Genomic DNA, 7,430 nt, shown 5'->3' on the forward strand with positions numbered 1-7,430 from the left:
TCCTCTTTGCTTTCACCTGGTGACATGAATTTTAGACAAATGGCTTTATGGGATCTGAGAGGTGAGGTCTTGTCATAGTTCTTCCGGTCCTTTTTTTTTTTTTTTGGTGTGCTGTGCTCTGTAATGTCTCCAAGCTGCTACTGCAGTTTTGCTTTCATTGACTTTCTCTACTTTTTCTCTGGTCCAGATGGAGTGATGCTAGGGAAAATGTTGAGGAAACCCTTTCTCAGACTCAACACCCAGTCAAAAAATGTTAGTCACATACAGAAATCTCTGTGAGCTGCATGAAGGAAGGAAGTTCAGAACCACATGTGTTCTTGACTGTCTTATCGAGAAAATGTTGCCCTTGGTTCTGTTTATAGGCAAAATATCGTCATGCAGATTTCTGTTTTGTTGATTTTAGTTCTGTGGGGTGGGTTTAAATCAGTATCCTTCTACCTGCTATAGAGAGGAAGGAAAGATAATCACACACATCCCCACTCCACAGTGACGGTTGTGTTGGAGAGGAACAAAGGGCTTTAGACAAGGAGGAGGGACTGTTTAAGGCATTGGGAGCAGTGGCTGCATCTAGGACAGTGTCAAAGAGCTGGGGCCCACTGAGGCTATAAGCTCCCTTCACTGACTGACCAGAAGAGAGGCTGAAGGGTTTAGAGCCCTAACTGGCCCACCGCACTTCTAGCAAATAGGGATGATGGGAGGATCAGAGCGGTCAAAACACCAGATGGTCTCCCCCCTGTCATCCTGAATTTCAACAGAACCCTTTTACTCGTTTTGGACAAGCTCTACTGTAGGTGAGAGAGGGCTAGAAAGCCAAAACCAAACTCTCCTCTTCCTCAGGAACATCATAAACATACACATAGATACAAACATACACACACGTTACAGCCAAATGCAGACATACATAGATGTATATGCTTCCCTTCAGGTTCCAGCCCTGCTTCTCTACCTCACCCACTGTGAACCTTTGTAGGAAAAGAAAAAACTGGTTCGTCCACTGAACACTGTGGACTTGTTGAGGTTAGGGATTCTGGGGACCCCCAAAATACCAACGTGCCGGGTCCTGCTGGAATTCATTCGAGACAAACCTTAAAACCAAAGAACAACAAAGTTTATTAAAGATTCTCCATAGTGGGTTGACTCTTAAGGAGCTTAACCATTGGTAAAGCTCATATTGATAAGCGGGCCAGATAGAATCTCAGCCAGACAGAGTCTGTGCTGGATTCTATCTGAGCCCCTTCCTGGAGGCGAGATGGAACTTCATTATAGAGAAAGACTGAGGGAAGAATCCAGGTGTGGCCAAGTAGTCTGGGGCCCCAAGGATGGTCTTGATAGGGAAAGTCAAGGTGGAATGTAGATCAAGTCCAGGGAGGATCCTGATGGGAGTGGTCAGTAGTCCAGACAATCAGGACTGGGCCATATGGACCTCATGAGAATGCTAAATCAAATAAGGGGAATCCAAGGAGCCCCCCAAAGGCCAGACTCTCTGGGGCCCTTCAGACAAATGGGACCAAAACCCTCCTGGTCCAAGGGACAAAGGTCTCGGTTTGGGCTAGTACACCATCAGGCTCACTGTCCTCCAGCTCTCCAAAGAAAGGGAAGAGGTCACCTCTCCCCATCTCCCAAGCAGACATTGGTCATCTCAATGATGGACAATCCTGATCTTTAAGAAGCACTTTTGGAGAACCCACTCTGCACAGGGCACTGGTTAGAACCCAGGAAGAGATACACAATCCAAAACTGACACAAACACGAACACACGCACACACACACACACACACACACGCACCATCCTGTGTCTTTGAGAAACTTCACTTGTATGAGGAAAAATACAAACCAATGGAATAAAGTGTCTGGCTTTGTCTCCCCCATCCTTTCATTCACCTGGATCTAAACATGATGGGCCCCCTTTTCCTACCCCTGCTTCCCTCACTTCCCATCCCCTCCCTCACACAGCTCCCCTCATACTCCTCCCCTGCCAACCACACAGTGCATCTTTACCATGATGTTAGGGCAAAATGCCATCTGGGCCCTCCCCTTAAACCCTCCCCCTTCCCATGCTCTTCTCCATTTACAGCAGGACTATTAGGGTAGGCTTCTGTTTAGTCCTTCTGCCCCACTGATCACTCCAAGAGGCCTCCTGTCACTCCCCTCCCATAGTATGGGGTACTGTCCAGTGGAAGCAAGGCCCCTGCCTCCCAAATTGGCCTCAGGGGCTAAAAGATAGCAATGGTTTCTTCCAAAAAGGAAATGAAAAGAAGGAAATGACTGTGATGAGAGTTTGACTCTGACTGGCCAGCACCTTGCCCCACTGCATCCCTGTATATGTGCTTCTACATGTACTGGGAGTGAGGTGTGTGTGTCTGGGGAAGTGGCAATGGGGAGAAAGTGAGTGGCAGCCTGGAGCAAAAGGGGACAGAGTAGATGATGGAGCCTTGAAGGTATTGGGAAAGGGACTCCATCTGAGGTGCTGAATGACTTCCTAGGCTTGCTTAGGATCAAAGCAGGTGTTGGAGAAAGAAACCTAGTAGCTGTGAAAGATGAGAATAGTAAGAAAGCACAAGATTTTCTCCTGATATGACTGACAATCAAGAGGCACTCTTGCTCCAGAGTTCGTACCTGAAACCAGAAAGCCCTGTTTCTCAAGCTCTAGTACAGTCTGCCACATGGCAGAAAAAGAAGGTAGCTGATGGGCAGAAGAACTTGGTCTGATCTTTATACACAATATGAAAAGAGAAGGAGTCACTCAGCCTGTGTCCTCTTCCTCTCACCCTTCCCGAAGGAAGGGAAGAACGATCATCGATGGTAAGTAACACCTGCCAACAAGCAGAGTCACAAACCAGCTTCACGCTCAGAAGAGAACACTACAGCTCCTCCTCGTGGTTACCTCCGTGATACACTTTCAGCCACAATTCTCTAGTAACATACTATAGAAATGATCCCTGAAAGTATAGTCTTAACCACCTAAGCCAACCTCACCCCATCGCTGCCAAGCCCACCACCCTTCCACTCACGCCCACCTGGACACACTCCACTGCCTTGACCCAAAGGACACCCAGCACCAGCCAATCCACACCACAGGCATCCCCAACCCCTGCACACACAGCCAAGGGTCAATGGCAGCCCCATTCCCCCAAGTGGAAGACCAAGTCACACCCTTCCTCATTTACATACACCCTCCTTTCAAGTAGTCACCTTCAGGAGTTGAGGAATTGATGAATTCAGATTCACACCCTGACCTTTGACAAGTAGAACCTGGGTGAAAGTACACAGTCCAAAACCACCACAATCAATCAATTAATCAATCAACATTGTTAAGTGCCTACTATGTGTCTAGAATGTAGGTAGAAATGCACAACTCAAAACCACCATGAAACACACACACACACACACACACACACACACACACTGCTGCGTCATTGGAAATCCTCCCTTCTACAAAGGGGAAAATGGAAAGCCATAGATCACTGAGAATCAAAGCACAAAGAAGAGAAGAGAGCTCAGGTTTACTCCCATGGGGAAAATGGGGAAAGGCCTCTTGTGAACCTTGCACTTGGGCTGAGCCTTTGTGCGAGCTTGGGGTTCCAAGTTGGCCCTAATCAAGAGGGGTAGCATTGAAGGAGATGAGGAGGGACCATGTGCAAAGGCAGGGGGAGATGGAGTTTTGTGATCAGGGAAGGTCAGGCAGGTAGTTTGTTTTGTCTGGAGTGTGGAGAACATGAAGGGAAGCCTTGTGCAATCAGACTAGAAAGGGAAGCTGAGGTAAGATTGTTCATGTCATGCTAGATGTGGATGAGAAAAGGCTGGAGTTGGTACTTGATACTGGCAGTAGTTGGGAGTTGCTGCATCTTCTTCAGCTAGGGAGAAAGGAGTGGTAGGACCTGGGAGCTTTCAGTTATCATTTCTATAGTATATTGGTTGGTTGGTCGGTTGGTTGTTGTCCTTCGTCTTTGAAGAGGACCAAAATGACATCACCACTGTAAAATGAAATTTCCGTGTATCTGAGTGCGGCTGATCAGACCAATATGAGCTTGGAATGCTCTACCACAGGTTGGGCACAGATAGTTCATGTGAATATTTGGGTTGAATATCCCAAATTTGTGCATCCTGTGTTTACTTTGTGCTGTCTCAATTCTGCTTTGCTCAAACAGCACAGTACCATTTCTTATGTGGGCATGCCATGCTGAGCGGTCCTGTGCCAGTATCTCCCATGTTGCACAGTCAAATCCAAAGTTCTTGAGAGAGACCTTGAGAGTGTCCTTGTATTATTTCTTCTGGCCACCATGTGATCGCCTGCTGCATGCAAGTTCTCCATAAAATAGTCTTTTTGGCAGGCATACATGTGGCATTTAAACAATGTGGCCAGCCCATGAGAGTTGCTCTCTCTGAAGCATAGTTTGAATACTTGGTAGTTCAGCTCAAGCATGGACTTCAGTGTCTGGTACCTTATCCTGCCAGGTGATCTTCAGAATCTTCCTAAGACAGTTCAAATAGAAACGATTCAGTTTCCATGTCACTGGTAGACTGTCCATGTTTCACAGGCATGCAATGAGGTCAACACAACAGCTCTGTAGACCTTCAATTTGGTAGTCGGTCTAATATCTCTTCTCTCCCAAACTTTTCTTCAGAGCCTCCCAAACACTGAACTAGCTCTGGTAATGCGTACATCAACCTCATTGTCATTGTGTACATCCCTGGAAAGTTCTCTATCAAGGTAAATTAACTTATTCATAGTATTCAAAACTTCTCCATTGTTGTAATTGATGGTTCCACATATGGATGGTGTGGTGGTGGCTGATGGAGCACCTGTGTTTTTTTGGTGTTAATTATTAGGTCAAAATTAGCACAGGCAGCAGAGAATTGATCCATACTTTGTTGCATTTCAGCTCCAGAGGCTGCATTGAGTGCACAATCATCTGCAAACAGGAAATCAAGCACCAGCACTCCTTCCACTTTGGTCTTGGCTTGTAGCCTTTTCAAATTGAAGAACTTGCCATCGTTATGGTACCTTCATGCCATGTTCATCCTCATTGAAAGCATTTGTCAACATGGCTGAAAACAACATGCTAAAAAGCATGGGAACAAGAACACAGTCCTGTTTCACTCCTTTGGTGACTGGGAAGGCATGAGAGCTTTGTTCATTATCCAGAATCTGGGCAAACATGCCATCATGAAATTGACATACAATATTGATGAACTTCTCCAGGCAACCAAATTTTGACATAATTTTCCATAAGCCCTCACGACTAACAGTGTCAAAGACCTTGGTCAGATCTACAAACATTGTATACAGACCTCTGTTCTGCTCCTGGCATTTCTCCTGGAGTTGTCAGGCAGCAAACACCATATCAACTATTCCTCGGCCCTTTCTGAAGCCACACTGGCTCTCAGGTATATGACCATCTTCCAGGTGAAGGATCAGCCTATTAAGGAGGACTCTAGGAAGAATTTTGCCAGTAGTGACTAAGAGAGAGATCTCCCTGTGATTGTTGCAGGACAACCTATTTCCTTTACCCTTATAGAGATGGACAATGGAGGCATCCTTGAACTCCTGGGGGATAACCTCCTCTTGCCATAAAACCTGGAAAATTTCAGTCAGCTTTTGTATGAGCAATGGTCCCCCTACCTTGTAAATCTCAGCTGGAATAGAATCAGCATGAGGTGCTTTGCCACATGAAAGGAACCTAATGGCCCTCAAAACCTCTTCTTCAGTTGGAAGTTCAGCTAAGGAAGGACTGACTTCAACCTGAGGTAAATAGTCAATGGCCTCAGCACTGATTGATGATGGTCTGTTGAGAACACTATGGAAGTGTTCAGTTCTCTAGGATCATATCTTTATCACTAATCAATGTGGCTCCATCAGCACTGAGTAGTTGTGATGCATCATAGGTTTTTGGTCCATAAATAGCTTTCAGGGAATCATAAGAGTGCTTTGGATTGTTACAATTAGCATAAAACTGAATTTCATCTGCCTTCTTACTGAGGCAAGAATCCTGCATCTCTCTAAGCTTTCCTTGTACTTTGCTTTTGATGGAATTAAATGCTGCCCTCTTAGAGGTAGATGAACTATCCTGCTGGTAAATCCTGTGGAATTCTTTTTTCATTTAGCAGCTTCTGAATTTCCCCATCATTTCCATCAAACCAGTCTTGATATTTGCGAGTGTTCTGACCCAGATGAGCAAATGCAGGGCTGTACACCAAATCTCTGAATGCTGCCCACTCCTTTTCTGCTCCACTGTTGCCAACTATGTGTTGGCTCAACTTTCCCTCCAAGTCAGCAGCAAACTGCTGCTCTAGTATATTACTAGAGAATTGTATCATGGAGGTAGCCACGAGGAGGAGCTATAGTGTTCTCTTCTGAGCGTGAAGCAGGTTTGTGACGCTGCTTGTCGGCAGTTGTCACCTACCATTGATGACTGTTCTTCCTTCCCTTTGGGAAGGGTGAGAGGAAGAGGATGCAGACTGAGTGGCTCCTTTTTTCATATTGGGAACAAAAATTACATCTTATCCTTTTACCAACTATTTTTCTTCTTTTTCAACCATGTTTGAGATTGTCTTTGATTTGAACTTGAGAAGTAACTCTTTGATTTCAGGCATGAGTACTTCCAGCACCACCTGACTTTCAGTTGTGTAAGCAGAGAATTCTGTCCTTTCTCATAGATCTTAATCTACTAAGTTTTTCTTGCTCCAAAACCTGTTTTTCCACTTGATTCTAAGATAGCTAGGAAGTCATTCAGCCCTTCAGAGAAAGTCCCTTTCCCGATGTCTTCAGGGCTCCATGCTCTACTCTGCCTTCCTTCTTTACTTTAATAGCTCTTTTCTTCACCCCCTTTCTCCATGGTGCCACTCATGCCTATTGCCACTTCCTTGGAGACACTCACCTCACTACACCTAGTGACAGTCCCCAATATACACAGAACCCATTGGGGACAGAGATGCAGGGACAAAGTGGTGACCAATTGTAGCCAAAATATAATCATGGTCATTTCCATCTTTGAATTTCCTTTTTGGAATAAACCTTTGTTATCTTTTGGATTTTTTTCACATCAGTTAAGTGTCTGGAAATTGGACATCTCCTCCCCGTAAAGGCCCAAATGATGATTTATTGAGTAGTTTGCTCTCTAGCTACAAGGAAAAGGGCAACATGCCTACCCAGTTGCTAGAAAAGGCTCTCTAATTGTTTAAATTTTTTTTCCTCCCCCAAAAAGTCTTCTCAGAAACAGGGAAATCCTGACTGGTTGGACACAGGAAACTAAGTGTTTAGCCTTGGTGGTGAAAGCTCTTTTTTTGACTCCTAGATCAGGGTGCAGCAACATAATTTTCTGATTGTAACCTTATTACAGAACACCCTGACCTGTAAAGAGGCTCAGCAATGACAAGAATTATTGAGGGCTGATGGGCTCTGTTACCCCTAACCTAGTACCCCCCCTCCA

General features: G+C 45.2%; 1 non-coding gene and 1 pseudogene across 1 annotated transcript; one reads left to right on the forward strand and one right to left on the reverse strand.

Annotated features, from left to right (window-relative positions):
* Positions 1-2,738: 2,738 nt before the first annotated feature.
* LOC140530486 (small nucleolar RNA U3) lies at positions 2,739-2,955 on the reverse strand. The gene has a single exon (XR_011975925.1). It is a non-coding gene; the product is annotated as a small nucleolar RNA U3 (small nucleolar RNA).
* A 3,320-nt stretch (positions 2,956-6,275) lies between these two features.
* Positions 6,276-6,468, forward strand: LOC140530488 (small nucleolar RNA U3; annotated as a pseudogene).
* The last annotated feature ends 962 nt before the right edge of the window (positions 6,469-7,430 follow it).

This window comes from Notamacropus eugenii, chromosome 2 (genome assembly GCF_028372415.1).
Source record: "Notamacropus eugenii isolate mMacEug1 chromosome 2, mMacEug1.pri_v2, whole genome shotgun sequence".
NCBI lineage: Eukaryota > Metazoa > Chordata > Mammalia > Diprotodontia > Macropodidae > Notamacropus > Notamacropus eugenii.